This window comes from Corvus hawaiiensis, chromosome 30 (genome assembly GCF_020740725.1).
Source record: "Corvus hawaiiensis isolate bCorHaw1 chromosome 30, bCorHaw1.pri.cur, whole genome shotgun sequence".
Lineage (NCBI taxonomy): Eukaryota > Metazoa > Chordata > Aves > Passeriformes > Corvidae > Corvus > Corvus hawaiiensis.
In genome coordinates this window covers 17,931,476-17,951,046 of record NC_063242.1, presented here as the reverse complement: position 1 = coordinate 17,951,046, position 19,571 = coordinate 17,931,476, and positions in this window count along the sequence as shown.

The window sequence follows — 19,571 nt, the reverse complement described above, 5'->3', positions numbered from 1 at the left end:
TTCTTGGCCAAAATGAGGGTCAGTCAACTCAAAACTTATTTGGTTCAATATTTAGCTGAATGAGATTGAATAAGTGAAACTAAACAAATGAGTTTTCCCCTCTGGTGTGAAACAAAGAAGTAAAAAAACATGGATTGGAACTGCAAAGCGCGGAGCCACGATTCCTCCTGCCCACTGGTGTGGTGTGAGTCACAGTCCTTCGTTCCCAAATCAAGTGTGGGTTGAAGAAATTCACTCGTGACTACAGACATGCAGCCCCCTGGGTAAAAGCAGAGCCTCTCTCAAAACCTGGTTCTTAAATTTCCAAAGTCACAAATCAAGGTGAGACATGGTATACTGTCATCTGACAATGACAATTTTTTTCTCTTGTGTCTGGCTTTTTTAGTTGAAATGAAGAATGAATTGACTAAACCCCAAACGGACTGCTTATATTTACTTGTAAATAAATATCTTGCCATTAGAGACTATTATATGTCTGCAAAGAAGTCTATTTTTTCCTGATGTCACAAAAGTAATTTACCAGAATATCTTTTTTTTTTTTTTTCTCGGAATGGTGGTGCTTAATCATTTTACGAAAATGTGGGAAAGAACTGTCATGTGTCCTTTGCCTTGTAAAGAACCATTAAGATTTGGACCTATTAGCTGGTGTTTGGAGGTTTCATTTGTCTCTCTTTGTAGTTATATAATGAAATATTTATTGAAAAAGAAGAAGTAACCATTCCCTTCCATCAGTAAACAAGTGTCTCCACCTTGTGAAAATGTAGGATGGTAGACTCTTCAATTAAACTACAGTGGATACATGGATTTGCTGAAGACATTTTATCTGGGAAGTGGAACATCTGTTCTACCTCTCACATTTTTCCTCAAGGAATTCCTCTTTTAAGCTATCACAGTTTTACATTCTGCCAAGGATTTTATTTATCACTCTGACACATTCAAAACTGCTAACTTGAAGTCCATCCAAACTGTACCAAAGTAACTGTGGTAGCTGACGGATTTTATACTTGGTTTTCTGTCCTAAAGTTTGTAAGCACCTGTTTTCCTCTAAGTATGTGCACAACTTAAATAATTCATTCTCTTGTGCCCTTTCTCATCAGACACATACAATAGTCACTTGTTAATAGTGTCTAATTTCATCTTAGGCATTTCTGTTTTGTGATCCTTTATATCTTTTTTTAATATGTGTCTTCCATTTCAATATTAACTGACACCACTGTGATGTTTTTTAGGCTTTTATGATGCAATTAAGATAAAACAGTAAAAACAATAGGAATACTAACCCCTGAGAGTTCAGATGCTTAAGAGAGTCACAGATGCTTTTAGTGCATGGCCATGTCAAATTATTTCTCTAATAATGTGTTATTATTTATCTTTTCTGGGATACTGTTTCAAACATACCTGTTTTCAACTACTTACTAAGAGACATTGTCAAAGGGACTCAGCACTCACCTGAAAAGGGATAATGATTGTCAAGCCCTTAAACACTCACCTTTGCAGTACTTTAGTCCAGATATTCAAATAAACCCAGCACCCACTTCAAAGTGTGTGAACATCTGGAACTTCTTCTGATCTCCAAGTGAGAGATGGGCAGTCATGAAAGTCTATTCACATGCACCTTTTCTTTGACATCAGGCTCCTAAAATACAATGTATAGTCCTGAAAGAAAGTTGACTTGCAGTGTTATTAAACATAGTCAAAGTAAGTCCTGGGTTCCATTAAAAAAATCTGTTGCCATACATGGGAATTACCTAAAGCTCCGACAGTCTGAGCCTATATTACATCTGACTGATTTCTGACACAGAAGTTAGTAGCACTAACCTTTCACCAGACATGGCAGATGAGTCTATTATGTAAACTCCTACCCAGTCAGCACATCTGAGCCTGACCTTTAAAACACCCAACCTTCAGCTGTTACTCCTTTTCTCATCAATCCCACTATTTGCTAAATTTCTAAATTTCATCATCCATCTTCATGGCAAGCGTTTTTGGCTGGGGAGGAATGGGAACTGAATTGAGCTGGTGGGGCGTTGAAGAGGTATCTCAACAAGAGATACTCATGATCACTTTAGGAAACTATAGTCCAACAGTACCAAGCTACATTCCTTTCTTTGCCTACTTCAGTTGCTGCACTTGATGTCTGAGGACTTTGCTGAATTCTTTTTAATTCATACACTTTGGCTAAAATTTCAAGTAATAAAATATGAATAGAAAATTCTGCATATTAAATTTTTTTTATTATTATCTTAGGACCTCAAAGCAGATTCTAAGTGGTGTGAATGTGCGAACTGGGACCTTTTCATTTATGAAGTGGGTAGAGGAAAATATTGAATGCTCATTTCTTGTGTTCAACAGAGAATTTTACAATTCTGCTTGCTTAGCTGTTTTTCTCTTCTCTCAGTATCTTCTGTCAGTAATGAAATTAAATGCAGATTAAAGCGATATGTCTGATCTTTGAAGTACAATGTACAGAGGAAAATGTTCTTTTAAATGAAAAAGTACTGCACTGTCAATTCTTCCTCCTCTTCCATCATGTTTAAGGACATCTGATTTCAAACTGCCTTAGTCTGTAATCTCTAAACAATAATTTTCCCAGGAGAACAGGAAAATGGTGACAAGTATAATGGTATCCATTATTTTGGCAATATTGGTTAAATAGGATTTTGGTAGGCATTCTTATAGATCAGAAATTTGCAATTTGAAAGACTGCAACAGATATTTACAGTTTCATAAAAGTTGTTTCATTTAATGACCTCTCTTTCACTTCTGTGTCTGATCTTTTATTTTGCTTATCACCATTCAGCCACTCAGCTCCCACATCTGGTTTTATATGTCAATTAAACACAGTGTTTGACTTACCCAAAACACCAGACACTGCAGATCTGAAACGAACCATGAGGAGCAGGATCAAAGCAATTTGAAATAGGATTTAAGTTGTATGGACTTCATCCACCTGTACTTACCCAGGCACCTCTAAAATCTCCAAAAATAAATGATCAATTTTCAGAATCAAATCAAGCTTTTATGACAGTTCAGACAAGAAAACTGGGAAGGAATTGTTCATGCTTCCATTCATGCATCTGCAAATATGTTTCCTTCCTAATTTTGCCCATATGCAGCTGCATGTTCTTCCTAATTAATGAATTGCCCTCAGGTTACTCACTCAGACACATCTAATCTATCTCTGTCCAAAATGACTAAACCCTCTATGCTGCATTAAAGATGTAAAAGGCCACAAATTACTTTCTTGATCTTTTCAACTAGATCACTGCTTACTGAATGGTGTTCTCTCCATGTGGCATTCAGGGTCATTTCATCACCTCAGTGCTGAAGCTTTCAGTAGAAGTGAAGTAAAACCTGTGCTTCTAAAAAGCGTCTCAGCTCAGACTCCAGTTCAGCAGAAGAAATGTTCACTTCAGGTTTATTCTTATAATAACATGAATCCAATAAAATGTGTAAGTATGCACTTCTTCCACCTTTAAAGCATTTTAAGCAAAGTTTCTTGAGAAAAATTTCCAACTCAAGTTATGTGATTGAGATGAATTTGCTACAGAAGGGTACTTTTTCCAGACCTTAGAGTAAGGAAATGTGTGCAATTAACATATAAAGCATATAAAGCAAATAAGAATAAGAACATGTCATCTTTAATACCAGCTGACCTCCGCTGCGGCATATGGGTGATACAATAAGGGTGCATGCAATTGTTGTATTTTTTCTTACATTGCTTAAAATTGTTTCCTCCTTAAGGCCTCTGAGAGCAAAAAAACACTTCATGGTCTTCTGCCTGAAATGAAACATCAACAGTACTTGATAGGCTAAGGGATTGGAAATTATAGTGCTGGATGAGAATTCCCCGCAGGAGTCCAGGCAGCAGGCATGCTTGATTATCACATTGAAGGCAAAAAATTGTCCATACAATTTGACCTCTGTTTCAAGTGTGAGCACCACAAAAGAAGCAGTTATCAGCACAGTAGTATCGAGGATTAGGTAGCAAGCACAAATTTGGCCAGAGAGTTACATTTAACAGAATACATTTCCTATGATCTTTAGCTGAAATTTGCCAGTGAGACCAAGCCTTATAATGCCCAAACCATAAGAAAAAGGAAGAGAAAAACTCCAGTTGTGTACTTCTAAGTAGTATGTTGAAAGAGAGCAGCAGATGTAGAGTTTATCTCCCACTTTGGGACCACTTTCCCTGTATAATCACAGGGAAGAAGTCTCTCTTGTGCTTACAGTTTCTTATTCATGCCTGTCCTCTCTTTTCAGATTGTGAAGCCTTTGGGTAAGAACCATTTCCAACAGGTGAAGTAGTGCCTGACAGAGTGCACTGCCTGTACTAGCCAGCACACTGAGATTTGACCATAGCGGGAACAAAAATATGAGAGGAACATTGAGGAACTCTCTGTCAGTGTAATAAGCTAATATTGAAAAACATTTTCTGCTCTTTGTTTGGTTTAACGTAAGTTAGAAATGTGAGTGCAACAAATCCATCGCTTATTTAGAATGCTTAAAGGCTTTTGCTGGCTTCAAAAGTTTACTTTTCAAGTATCCTTTGAACAAATCATGCATGCAAGATAAAACTATAACTTCTTCTTAAAAATAGATTAGAAGAGATTGGGTTCTGGAGAATGGTACCTGAAGCCAATTGTATGAGATTTAACAAGGCGAAGTGCCAGGTCCTGCACTTGGGTTGCAACAGCCCCCCCACAGGCTGGGGACAGAGTGGCTGGGAAGCTGCTCCCTGGAAAAGGAGCTCTGGCTGAACAAGAGTCGGTGTGTGCACAGGTGGCCAAGAAGAGCAATGGCACCCTGGCCTGTATCAGCAACAGTGTGGCCAGCAGGACCAGGGCAGGGATTGTCCCCCTGTACTCGGTACTGGTGAGGCCACACCTGGAATCCGGTGTTCTCTTCTGGGCCCCTCACTGCAAGAAGGACATTGAGGTGCTGGAGCATGTCCAGAGAAGGGCAATGGAGCTGGGGAAGAATCTTGAGAGTGACTCATATGGGGAGCGGCTGAGGGAGCTCAGGCTGTTCAGTCTGGAGAAAAGGAAGCTCAGGGGAGACCTCACTGCTCTCTACAACCACCTGACTGTAGAGGCTGTAGCAAGGTGGGGATTGATCTCTTCTCCCAAGTAACAAGCACCAGGATGAGAGAAAATGCCCTCAAGTTGTTCCAAGGGAGGTTTAGAACAGATATCAGGGAAAAATTCTTCACTGAAAAGACAACTAGACATTGGAAAAGGCTGCCCAGGGAAGTGGTGGAGCCACCACCCTTGAGGTGTTCAAAAGGGGTGTGGATGTTGCACTTGGGGATGTGGTTTAGTGGTGGACTTGAAGGTGCTGGGTTAAGAGCTGGACTCAAACTTAGAGGTCTTTTCCAACTTCAATGAGTCTACAATTCTATGAATTTCTTTATTTTTCATTTAACTACAAAAATTGTCAGTTTGGGAAAAACAGATGTGATACTGCCATGCTTTCCTGTTTTCTGAGCTACTTTTCTGCTCCTGTTGTAAAAAGTGGCTTGAAAATCATAAAGTCCACAGCTGGTGTGCTATATCCTTGTTTTGGTACCCCTCCTGATTGGCAATTCTGAACTGTTGTTATTCTAATGCTGTATACTGACTACCACTGTATGTTGCTGCTTTTCTAATTGTGTTTGGATTCTTGAGGAATAACTACAGTGTAAAGAATTCTGGACCTCAGGCACTCACCCAATATTTAGGACAGTGTAATCAACCCCCTGGGAAGATAATACAGGAAAACTTGATTGCTGGTGCCAATAGGGTTTCTTTTCCAGGTCATTGCATGAAGTGAGGCCTGGAAGGTGGTTATTTTCCAATTTGTTTCTTTTTCTAGTCATTAAAGAGGCCAGATTAGTCACCTCCATCTTGTAGACCTTTCTGCAGGATCCAGAATTACTGTTCCTCAGATGCAGAATGTTCCCTATATATCTTTTATAGTCTTCAAAGTTTAGCACATTTCAGTCTTTGTACGTAGGTGAGGTCAGTTTTGCTTATTCTTTGGAAATGTTGTTTTAATCCTGAAAAAAAAAAAAAAAGAAAAGAAAAGGAAAAAACCAAACAAGAAAACACCACAGCTGAATTTTGTATTATGCGTTTTGCATTTTTTATAACCATAAAACTATCCTTACCGAAGGATATTCTCCAGTGACTGCCTCTGAGTTCCTGATACATGGTCAAAATATTGAAGCCCTTTTGGGATCTGTTACTGCATAGCACTGCAATGTAACTCTTACTGGCAGGTGTCAGGGTTGGCAGTCAACCTGAGCTCCACAGTCTTCAGGGAATGCATCGATCCTGAATATCTGAAATTTCATTTTTACTAGCTGTCCAACCAGGTTGGCTAATCTCTGCTGGATAAGGCATTGATGCAAGCTGTGGATTGCCATCTTAGAAATTGAAAAAGTTTTGCAAAGCAACAGATGACCAGTGGTTTTATCACTTGCATGATTATTTCTGGAAGCAGGATATTTTGGTGCAGACTGATTAATTTTTAGCTGCTAGCATCTTTGATGCTTCCTATTGAATGAACAAATAAAAACCTTTTAAAATAAAAAATAATTTGCTGTTTGGTACTATTCCAAACAGTGAACTCTTCCTTACTGTAATACTTGTTCCTCTCAGCACAAAAAGCGACTGGCACATGATTCCTTCTCAGCAGTACCAACACTAAGATTTTCTAGTTTTTTCTTCCTTAACTGCCTGCTGCAGTGGCCAGAGCTATACGTTGTTTCCCAAATATGGAAGACACATAATTTATAAACTAACTGACTGTTTTTACTTGCAAATTCTGGTGCTGAAATGGCTCTGTAGGAAGCATTTACACAAGTTTTACAGTAACGAGATTATCAGAATGAAAGCTAAGAAAGAAGTTGCAGGAGACAGAACTCTGAGTGCCCATCCTATTTTATCAAAAATTGCTTCCCTAGTTGCTGAGAGATGAAAGGGTGAAAGTGGTGGCCCATCCATATGTTTTCCAAGAGACAGCAATGGCAGCATTGTACTTGAAGTATGTGAGGTGGGCATAATGCTTTCTGCGTGGCAACTTACTTCTTAATATCATCAGAAGCAGAGGAAAATCTCTGTTAGAAAAATCGGCTTTGTGCATCCTATCATCCAGTGCCAGGGTGGCAATACATATGAATGAAGGGTAAAGGAGAAGAGAAAAGAAATACAGCAGAAAACTGTGACCCCTTGGTGACATGACCAGGGCCATGTGCGCCACATGCAAATGGGTCTCATAGTCCTCTCAATATCTCTGACAAAATTCCCTACAACAATTTTATTTTATTACTGAGGCAAAGATCCATGTGTTTTAATATCCATTTTGTGGACAATACGTTTACAAATTGTTTTAATAACTGTTATGTGCATTAATCTCACAATGCATTTTCTTACTCATGCAATTACAGAAAACATTTCTCTGAAGCCTGGTAGTAGACCAAGTCTGGGGAAAAAAAAAAAAAAAAAAAAAAAAAAATTAAGAAGCACATTTCAGAGTTTGAAGACTCAAGTACTTTTAAAGGCAACTGCTATCAATGTTGCTTTTGTGTTGACAGAATCCTCTTAAAAGGTTTTGTGGCGTGAAAAGCACCTTTTAGTGGGTTTTCATAATGCACTGGGAGAGAACAAGAAAATGTTTTTCTCACCATGGCCAGTCACAGAGCGCACTTAGAACATCGTGTACCCAAACCGGGAGGCGATTTTCCATTGGGCTCGCAGGCACAGCCTGTGGGATCGGCACTCATGCCTGCCCCTGCTCGCCTTGGAGACTGTTTGCTGCTTCCCAGTGCACCTCAGGATGACTCAGGCCCCTTAATGCGCCTGTAGGAGATAGTCGGGGTGAGGGCTCACACCCGCCCGAAAGTGAGAGATTGACGTCCCCAAAGCTCGCAGGAGGCAAAAGTGCTTTTGTTGTAAGAGCGTGGCTTGGAGCAGGAGGGGTGGCATCCCCCTGTGCCAGCTGTAATCCAGCAGCCACAAGGTGGCACGAGGGGTTTGCGCTTCCCCCGCCCAGTGTCTGCCATCAAGGAGCATCTGGCCACGTACTCCCACTGTGCGCTGAATTCCGCCGGCCTGCAGAGCTGTTTGTGGGACAGCATCTAAGGACTGTTGTGTGCAAAAACCAGGGTTGCTATGTCCTTGAGGCTGCTATTTCTCAGTCTGGCTAAATGAAAACCAGCCTGTGTGTACTCCTACTCCTGCACAAATCCTCCCTTCCTGCTGTCTCTCAGATCCCCTCGGGATGGCCGTCCCTTTTTGTCTTGTATGGTCCGTGGCATTGGAAGATGCCTCTCAAACATGTAAGATGTCAAGCCTTGCCTAAGCTGGCCAGACCCCCAGTGTCTGCTGGGACAAGTGTACCCCGTGCCCACAGCACTCCTGTGCCTACAACAGGTCTAAGAAACTGGGCCATGAGAGAGCAAACAAACAGCAGATATTCCCAATTCGACTCTTCTGGTCTTGCTGCTCCCAGCCTAATCTGTAACAGATCTAACAGCCAGGAAAATGAGAAAATCACACAGGAGTCTGCCACAACCTTCTGCACCAGCACCTCGGTGATGCTAAAGTGGGAATAAAATTGGGTTTTCTCTCACAGATGAACCCCTCCTTGCTTTATTTCTGATAACTTTGTTGTGTATGATGCATCTGTGACACTTACGGCTTTCTGGAGGTGAACAGGACAGGACAGGATGGATGGATGCGTCTCATACTGCTGTAGCTTTTGCCAAAGCAAAACCGAGTGATGAGGATGTGAAATAAAGAGAGAGAATCCAGTGCTGAGTTATTAAAACGTGCACTACAGATCTTCTTTGCAATATGTCTGTGTGAATTTCATTGATTTCTCTGCAGTACTGCTTCATTCACAGACAGGGTTTTCCTTATAACTTACTTTCAGATGCTTTGTGTGAAAAATGTTTAGGAGTTTCTATCAGAGGTACAGCTTCTGCTGGTCCTGTTGGGAAAGCAGTGTGAAGGTGTCATCCATAGAAGTTTTCCTTTCAATCTGCCTTAACATTTCGCCTGAAAAACAATCTAAAAGTTTAAGATACTGTGAAATAAACAGTTCCTACAGCCAGTACTATGCAGGTGCCATTAACAGCCCAGTCCCAAGGAAGGCAAACATTCAGCACTCCTATTTGTTGTATTCATTTATTTAAAACTTGCTGCTTTTCTAAACAGGACTCCAGGCCATGTAAGTATATTAGTGACATGGAATAGTTCACTGGGAGTTACACATATGCAGTGCTCAGCAAAAGTAAGGCAGCAGCTGTGAGCTAAAGCAAATATAAGTGCTTTGCTCACAGACCTCTGTGGAATTAAAGAGCTGTACCTGACTTCAATCCACCTTGCTTCTTCTGAAAAAACCATTTGAATGGAGAACTCCACCACCCCCTCACCTTTTCTCCATTTCTTACGAGCTAAAAAAAATGGATTTTAATATCTCTGTGACCTTTCAGTTTTATAATACCTAACTGGAGCAGAGGAAATGTTTTCTTCTTCAAGCACAGCTTCCCTTTTGTTGCAGGCTCATTTTGGACTAATGTAGCACAGCACAAAATACCTCCAGGATGTACTGTTTTGCAACACTTTTCCCAGTTGACATCTCTGAGTTTTATAACCATGAATCATGCATTCTGGAGTGGTTTGTCTCCCATCCTGTGGAATCTATAGAAATGGTGAGGAGTGATCCTGAAAAAGTACTTACTATAGGTTTAAATACTTAAACTAAATGCAGATGTTGAAAACAAGAGGAATCATTGGGCATTACACTTTTCTTCACATCCTAATACCAAGTTTGTACTTTTTGTCTGTGGATCAATGCTTGGGAACTTTTGCCATCTTTCTAATGCACTTCAGTGACTGTGCTGACTTTACCTGTCACTGTTTTCCAGAGAAGTTCTGTGCATTAAGAAAAAACATGAGGAAAACTTGTGATTCAGCTCTCCTTACTGCCTCTTCTTCCCTCATGAAAATCAAGGAAGAACACCAACTCTATTGAGTGTAATGACTAGCAGTATTATTCACTAATCAACACTGGAAGATGGGGAAAGATTTCTTTTGAAGGACAGCTTTTACTCAGTTGCAAAGTCTCCTTTGATTACCTTGTTCTCAGAGGATGAGTAATGTGGTTTTAATTCTTTTTAGTTTAGTTCATGGTTATTAATCCTCTTAAAACTAGCAACAAATACATGAATTTACTAGTGTTTCATGTCATTGACTGTACATTTTCTTTTTCTTGGAGATATTTTCTTTGCCATTTTAGCGTTGATGATTTCTACAGGCCCTGGTGGAGACCATCACCTAATGACTACAAGTTTGGGAGCTGAGACAGGAATTTCTTCAACTAAAATCACTCTTCATAGAAGCTAAACACTAGTCTCCCTTGAATTCATGACAGAACTCACTGGCAGATATTTACTTTATAGATTAGTGGCACTGAGTACTTGGAGGCACGAGAAGTATTATTCCTGAGTGGTAAACTTTCAACACTTGCAAAAAATTGGAGTCAGATTACCAAAGGTGATCATCTGACCCCACTTAAGTAATCAGGATCTTTGCCTTTGACATCAATGGAGTCAGGTATTTGTTTTGGAACTACTAATGTTTTTTAGCTATGTGCTCCCAAGAAAGTCACTGAGTTTGATGTATTTAATACTTTATTGGATGAAACGGATGTAATATATTAATAAATATATGACTTACAAGAATATTGTAAGATTAGTGATAATGCATTCAGATTAAACTTATTGCATAATTGTAGCATTTTTTATAAGTATGAGGAACCCACATTAAGTATGGGCATATCATCACCAGACCACATGCAGCTCATCTTTCATCTAAAATAAAAGATAATATTTTTTTTCTAAATCTGTGACATGGAGGTTTTAGCAGAATTTTCTCAGTACTGAACAAATATTTTCCCCTTTCATAAACAGAATTTAATCTCCTATTCCAGTATTTATCTTGCAGTAAACAAGGTTTACTTTGTTGTACCTCTGTGATAACAATATAAAAATATTCTGCGTTAGGAATGAGAGGAATGAAAGAAAGGCTATGTGGAAATAAATAGTACATCAGAAGCAATCCCTGTCTCAGAACAAAACTGGTAGAACTGATCTAAGGGTTAAGAGCTGTATTAAAACCAGAGTTATTTACATTAGAGGAGATGTTTGAATAAATAATGTTCTGGACAATGGCTTTCTTTTGAATGTGATAATTTTATCCCAGAAAGGTATGTGAAACATATAAAGGTGTCTCCTTGTGGAGTCCTGTACTAGCTTGAAGACAAACCAATGGAAGGCACCAAGTCAGAATAACAATTTAATAGGGAAATTAAAAAAAAAAAGGCAGAAACACTGGTTCAAACTGACAGTCAGGATACAACCTGACACCCTGTTAGTCAGGGTGGCAGTAGCAGTCGGATAAAATGGTGGCTGTGGTTCTGTTGAAGAGTGATCCTGTAGAAGGGTCTGTTCTTCCTCAGAAGGTCCAGTGGTGGCTGTGTAGCTTCTATCCTCCGGGAATCCAATGGAAAGAGTGTATGAGGTGTTTGGAATCTCAGATTATATCCAGGATGGAATGCTTGGTTCCTCCCTCTGGGTGGAGCATCTCACAATGGGGTAATGAGTCACGAGGCCAAGTGTTGATTAGGCTCATTAACAAAAGACAGTCCTGAGGGAGTTATCTCTGAGTCATGCGGCAGGACAATGATGGGCCATTAACAGAGAGATAGTCTGGGGGGAGGAGGCAAGGAAGCACTGCCCCACCTGGTTTCAACAGCTCATGAGGATGGTAATAGAATACACTGCAACCCAGGACAAGTTCTTACTAAAAAAATCAAACCAGAACCAAACCCAAAAGCCAAAACACCTTTAAACGTTAGCATTAGATGATAAGATGTTATTTCTTAATTTCCTTGCTCAAACTTCTTGTCTATTGTGTTTCAGAGCAAATTCATGTCACACTCAGGTATTTCATCAGAGAAACTAGCTAAAGTTATTTATGCAACGGTAAAATATTCTTTACAGACAGCTAAAACCAACATACCTTTTAGAACAATCTCAAGTGTTACTGAGGCTTAGAGGAAAATTGGGTTTGCTGTAGGGTAGCATATGTCAGAGAATCACCCCAAATTATATGCAAATAAGTTATTTATTTTTCTTTTCTGAAGGCACATTTCAAAGTCAATAATATGATTGCACTTGGAAGCAAAAAATCCCCAGGAAATATATTTTCATTACAGTGAAAAATACCATATTTAAGTTTCAGGATTTAAAACATATCTACGAAGTATCGTGGTTTATCATTATGTTGTTGCTATTGACGTATACAGTTACCTCTGGAGACTGAACACAGATCTGGGAATCAAAAGAGTGAGTTCAGTCTTGCAATGTCCTAGCAATTTCTGGTTTGTTCTATGCTCTGCAAACTCCTATGAAATTCAAAACTGACTAAAGCCATAAGTATTTACATAATGAGCTCAATAGACATGTACCTGGAGTTATGAAATCGCATAGGAGTTTCTGCAGACAATCTTCATTCCTAATGAGAAGGGTCAATAAATCCAGTGCAGTTCTGTCTGAAATCAGTGAGTGGCATTACAAGGGTCAGAGACCGATTTTTGACATTAGAAGAGGCCATTATGAACATCCAGTCTGACCTTTGCATAAAGCAGGACAAAGAATGGCTCGATAGCTTGAGATCTTTTAGAAAGATAGCAAGCCTGACTTTAAAGATTTTCTAGTAATGGAGATTGTAATCCAATTCTGTTTAAGTGATTAATTGCCTCAGCTGTTACAGAAATACATTTTATTAGAAGATAGAGATGGATCGGACCATAAGGCCACACACAAAGAAATTCTTTGTGCTATCGTTAAATATAAAAACTAAGAACCGCACATTTTCCTTTAGGCTAAGTAGGCTAGAGTACTTTATTTAAGTTATGACAACAGACAAAGATTATGTACTGTTTCCTGGCCCCAGTGTCTGGCTGGTGACCCCAGTGCCTGCTGTCCAGCCAGCTCATGGCAAACCCAGGAGGCCAGCAAACCCAGCTCCCCAGTTTCACCCCACACCCCACCCCACATCTCTGGAGCTGTGCATCTGGTGTCACACAGGCCCTCCTGTGCTGCCAGGGGATGTGGGAGCTCTCCCTGTTGCTCACTATGCACAAAACAGGGAGCTAAGCCATGTGAAGGGCTCCCATGGTCAGGGCAATTTTGGCTGTGGCCAGCATGGGCTGCAGCCCCACAAGGCAGAGGCTGCACTGCAGGGTGTACAAGCCACCAAGGACAGGCTTCTACACCCAACCAAACATCTTTTCTCTTTTCCTTAATGAGAAAGACTTTGTTATTCTCTCATCAGAATATGTGGTTCTGATTGATATTTACTGGGCTCTGCGTGACCCGTCTCTGTCATCTTTAGCATGGTTAATTGGAATTATTGAGCGGCGCCCGGCGCTGGCAGGCTGGGATTCACCCCTGTTGGGATGGTCCTCACCTGCCCGCCCTGGACTGCTTCTGTGCAGCCTTGCTCCCGTCAGACTGAATTAAGCTGCACTGTCAGGAGCCAGGGACCCTTCAACAGTTTTCCAGCACAAGCAACACTAAATTAGTGTTTGGTAATAGGCTGCACACTGTTTTGTAATAAGAAAATATGGATGGTTCTATTTATTCCCTCTCGCTCCCTGCGATGATAAGAAATGTTCTAATTCATTATTAATTTGTTCCAACTATTTCTGGTAAATCTAAACTATGAATAACTTTAGCTATGCCATTAGCAATACCTCAGAACTACAGATGGATTTTTGTTTCTGGACACAGGCACGTAGCAGTCCCACTGTTTCTAAAGGTGTACCCAAAATTCTGCCACATTTGGGTACAAAACCAGAACTTGTCATTCACCTGGGGCTACAGCTGCATCTAAAGCAACGTGGAAAACAAAAATATTGTGTCTGCTATTTGTACAGTATAAATTATTGTATCTTGGCAGCACTTGTGAAGCTTTGTATATTCAATCCGCTTAAGGGTTTACCTTCCCCCTGAACACTGGATCAAATGGAAATGAGAGTGGGTATATATCTGCTTCCAGTGCTAAAGCCTTTTTTCTGCCCTGTGGACTAGTGAGGTCTTTTGTGGCATTTTATATGTTGCTGGCTTTAGTGGAATAGGTCTTTGGAATATTAAGTCTTAAAAGAAGTCCTTTATTTGTTGTTGTTGTTTGCCTTTCATAATTTATTTTTCTATTTTTCATATATAAATGATTGATCAAAGAACCACTGTCAGAAAGCATGAAGGACAATTCTTTTCTTCTCTTGGAGCATATGAGTTTATCTGGGATTATAAATAAATCTATCGGTCATCCAAGGAAATTTTCTGTCACAGGCATAGCATGGCGGTACCTCCTTGTGAAACCAAGTCCACTGTTTGGTCATTCATTTATTTAGAAAGTGGTTTTCTTGCCTTTGTGTTTGGATGGGAATGATTCTTCCTTTGTGTTGTTGAAGTCATCTGCCTTCATTTACTGAATAGGGGGAGGAGGACACCCACAGGGTAAGATCGAACACTGAGCTTCTGTGTGGGCAATCATGCAAGACACAGGCAGTCCACTGGCCTTGCCTCTCACTGTGAGTTCCAGGCAGAGGCAAGAGCAGAATGACTGGACTGCTGGTGCTCTTATGCCGTTGCCCTGGGAAGTACTGTTCTGCCTCCTCACTTCAGAGAGGGAAAGAAAAAAAAAAACCAGCCCATCTTTTTTAACTGTTTGCTTGGAAGTAAGGTTATAAAAGGAAGCAAGGAATTATCTGGAAGATTCTCACAGAGATTTTGCTAATGCTTGGTGGTCACATGCAAAGAGGCTGGCAAGGGTTCTGGCCACCACGTGAGGCTTGCCTCTATCATCTCTTGAGAGATTTGTAGTTCCAGTACTGTCCCTGGTTGTCATTCTCTGGCTTTTTTGGAGTTTGTGCATCCTGCCCAAGACATCCCTGGGTAAACAAGCTTGTCTGGATTGCAGCTCTGTCCCTTTGGACATGATAAAGAACACAGATGTTTATGCTGCCGACAGTGTGCCTAAGCATTTTGCTGCTTTTACCTAAAGAAAGCATTAGGGGGAATGGTTTAATAAAAGAAAAACAACTCAGCGAATGAAATGCTTCAGCTGTCTCTGTTACTGAGTGGATTGACATCTAGCCTCCAGGAGGAAAGTGGGACTTTCCCACCTCTGCTGCAGGTGACATGTCTCAGCTGAAAGTGCTGAAATGTCTGCCAAGCTGTGCTTGAGCCATAATAACTTCTGTTGTGCTGCCAGGCTATCCCTAATTAGCCTTTTTCAGATGACCACAGCTACAGCTGAATGACTTCATGGCTAGGTTAACCTCCCCTCTGACACGTTCATCCTTCCAAGGAGCTGCCCCTTGGGGAGGAGGAGGAGTCAGGAAACCCAAGAAAAGGTGTTTATGAAACTGATGCAGACAAGTATTCATTGGCATACTGATCAGCAATAGGTTTCCCAAACCACCCCAGTAAGAAAGGAGGCCTGGGCAGAGATAAATAACAAGATAGATTATAAACCCACAGCGTATGTGTGTGTGTGAGAGAGAGAGCTGGTTTGGCAAGATTGCTTGCTTTTGGGAAAGAACAATTCATCCTTTTCTGTATTGGCAGAAATACATGTGCCCTTTCATGATAAAATTATCAGGTACATCAATTCTTCCAGGTTCTTTTTATAATATGCAGCTGTTTGGGACATACTGAGAAAATATGAATATAGTGGCTGGACATCCACCCACTGTGTATGAGATATCAGGCTTTATGGATCAACAGAGTTTCTGGCAGTTTGATAAATTGCTCATAGTATTTTTTATAAAATATGCATAAATATAGAAAGGGGGTTTCTGAGGAGTCAAAAAGATGCCCATCATGGTACACGATGAAATATGTTCCTTTGAATTAGAATTATAGCAGCAAGGTTTCCAGCAGTCAGTTGCAGTCAGCCACAGTCAGGCTTGACAAGGCTCACAGGATGTAAGCTCCCCTAGAAACTTCTATAGAATTATAATGCTCTAGTTAATAAAATAGATATTTAAAATAGAATAGTGTGGCAGAATAGAATAGTAGAATAGTCAGATAACTTAAAAGGTCTAATTTAAAATGGTAGGAGGAAGATGAAAGAAATTCTGCCAATAAAAAATCCTCTGCTTTTCTTCAGATGCTGCCTTAGGAATTTACCCTAGAGGCCAGTATTATATACCTTAAATCTCTGTCAGCCTTGAAATGACAGAGTTATCAAGAAATTTACTTGTACTCAGAGACCAGATTTAAACCTTTACTTCCTCAGCCTAAACTGCATTCATGTCATAATCACATTCACCTTGCACACACACCCCTGTGACACAGAATGAGATGCTATGAAACTTCTGTTGGCATGAACTGTGTGTGAGTTACTCACCATAAATGAGAGCTTAGAAGATGCATTTTTTGCAAACCATCCTGACATTGCTCCTGCATGCACAGTACCACCAGGGTGGCACTGGGTCTCTGTGTGGGGTCTGTAGCTTCAAGTTTGTTTTATGGGAATCTCTAGCTCTGTGCTGTTGATGACTGTTATTTCAGGCATCCTAGTACTTTCTGTAAGGATCTAGGGGAGTGGGGATAGAGGAAAGGAAATGTGGCTGTGTATGTCAAAAGTAGCTGAAAGTAGCTCTCCTAAAGTGAAAACAGACACAGCTTTAAAATGTATTGCCTGTGTGTGTCTAGTCTCTTCGGAAAGAAGGAATGTTTTTTCTTGTTCTTTAGGCGGAGTGTGTGTTCAGGCCTCCATACTGACATGATTCATGCAATCCTTGCCACACCGGTTTCTAGAAAAGGCCGTGTTTACACCTGCTACCGCAGAGTCATTAAAAAGGAAACCAAAAAAACCCCACCACAAACCCCACCAGCCCCCAAAGCCCGGCGAAGGGGAGCAGCGGACAGCCCTTTCCCGCTGGTCTCGCTCACAGCCGGGCCCGGGAGCTCGGCGGGATGGCGGGGGTTTCTCCGCAGCCCGCTCCAGCCGGGGCACGGAGCAGCGCCGCTCGGGCCCGGCAGCGGCTCCGCGGCGGCGGCCGCAGGTGCGCAGCTGCCCGCGCGGTGGCGCCCTCCGCTCACGGACCGTGCGCGCCCGCGGGGCGCGGGGAGAGGCGGGGAAGCCCCAGCGCGGTGCCGGCCCGGCGCGGGGAGCCGCGGGCTGCCCCTGCCCCAGCGGGCGCCGTGGGATACCCCTGCCCCAGCGGGAGCGGTGGGGTGCCCCCTTCCACAGCGGGAGACGCGGGATGCCCTTCTCCAGCAGGAGCAGTGGGGTGACCCTTTTCCCAGCGGGAGCGGTGGGGTGACCTCTTCCTAGCGGGAGCGGTGGGGTGACCGCTTCCCCAGCGGCCCCGCCGGGCGCCCTGCCCTGCCCCGTCCCTTCTCCTGCCGGCGGTCCTTCCCGACCCGACACGCCCGGCACAGAGTGACAACGGGGACAGTGTCCCGCTCCGTCCCTAGCGCTGCATCCCTGCCCGGGTTCGCGTCGTTGGCCATTTCTACGGGAATCATTCATTCACGTCAAATTTCCTTTATCTCCGGAAAATATTGCAACCTTAAATGACCGTAATAGGAATGTAATTGTATGGTGTGTTTTTTGTTGTTTTTGAGAAATCGATTTGGGCTCAAATAACTCATCCAAGCATGTTACACCAAACCCATTCAAATAGGAAACAGGAGAACTATATTATTGCTGCTTCCTGAACGCTCTGCTTATGATCCCAATAATTAAAATGTCTAGTAATGGCTCTTCCAGCCTGGATTTCTCTGGGTAATTCTCGGAAATGAAGGGCACATTTTCGGTCGCGGAGGGAGGGGAGTGTGGAGACGAGCAGCAATTGCAGCGGCTGGGAGCCCGCCCGTGGCCCGCGCCCGGCGCATCACGTCGGGGGAAAATTATTCCGGCGGCGGGGAAGTCCCCAGGGAAGGGATTTCCTTCCCGGTTCCTCCGGCAAATCAACTTTTTTTTTTTTTTTTTTTTTTTCCTCATGGCGATGCTCTTCCCTCCCGCTCTGCCAAGCGCTGCGAGCCGCACATCTGTCTCTGCACGAGGCGGAGAGACGAGAGGGTCGGGCCGGGGGAGTGGGGGGAAAAGCCGCCGCCCCCATCGCCGGGCAGCGCCGGCCGCGGGTGGGACCCTCCTTGCGCGGCCGTGGGGCTTGTCCTCTACGCCGGGCGGCTTCAATACACGCAGAGCGGTCACAGCGCTGCTCGTTTCCCCAGGGGGAGCCTTGTGTAATGGGAACAATATTAACAATCCTTAAAAAAAAAAAAGTAAAAGGAAAAGAAAAAAAATAAAAGAGGGTGCTGCAGTGGGGATACTGCAACACGCATATATCAAACCAGGAGTCCCGTGGAAAGGAAATATATACGGACAGACAGATTCTTGATAGCTGTTTCAGAGATGTTTATTTCTCCAGCCGCATGGCCGGAGCTCTGCCCAGGAACTGTTCCAGTCACGGGACCAAGGGTCCTTCTCCCGCGCAGGGAACACAAACCAACCAATGGGAACGAGGCTGAGCAGGGACAGGGAAGCCCCGTGTCTGTGCCCTCAGGGCCCCTCTCCCAGGGCTCCATGGCAGGGGAGGGACCCCAACACCTCACCCGTTTTATTTTAATAAAAGGAGAATGAAAACAACTGGATAAACATAACAAGAACAGTTTCAAAACAAAACAAGCCACCCTCCTGAGTCTTTAAATGTCCAAACAGATTCTGTGGAACATCTTAGGGCTGACAGAAGGGAGACAGAACTCTCTGAGCATGCTTTGTGGGGAAACTGAGGCAGGAGAGGGTTTGACTTCTTCCCTCCCCTTTTTCATCCTCCACTCGGCATTGGAAAGGGATTTTTGGGGAAACAATTTGCAAAAGCATGGTTTTGTGAGGGAAACCATGGATGAAAAAACGGATTGGGAATACACTGGGGGTAATAGGACATACGGTAAAAGGGAAAGGTGGGATTAGGAAAGGGAGACTGTAGGGGGGGCTTACCATGGAGATATTGTCTAACATGACTACGATTTTTAGCATATATACTGCCTTTTACAGGAACACCATCAGGCCCAGTGACCTGCGATGCTTGTAACCCTTTTCTACCTTCCTATAATTTTGAATTCCACTACCTCTCCATCTCCCAAGCTTGGGATGCATTTTTCAGGGTTATTCTTTTTAATAGCAGTTCTATGCACGAATATGTCTTGCTGGTTGTCACACCTTGTTATAAAACCATAATTTTGCTTAACATTATACCATTTTACTATCCCTAAGATCTTAGCTACTACGATCTTTTCCTTTTTCCGAGTGGCTGCTGTTTTCTGTCTCGCTGCGTCTTTGCTCTCTCCTTTGGTCGCTCCCGTGTTAGAATTGTCGGGGCTGCTGGTGCCTGCGCGCTCTTCCCGGGGTCGCGTTCGGGGCTGCGCGGGCCGGGCCGGGCCGTGCCGCTCAGTTCTCCGTGCGTCGCCTCCTCTGGTCACAGCTTCACTGCCGCTG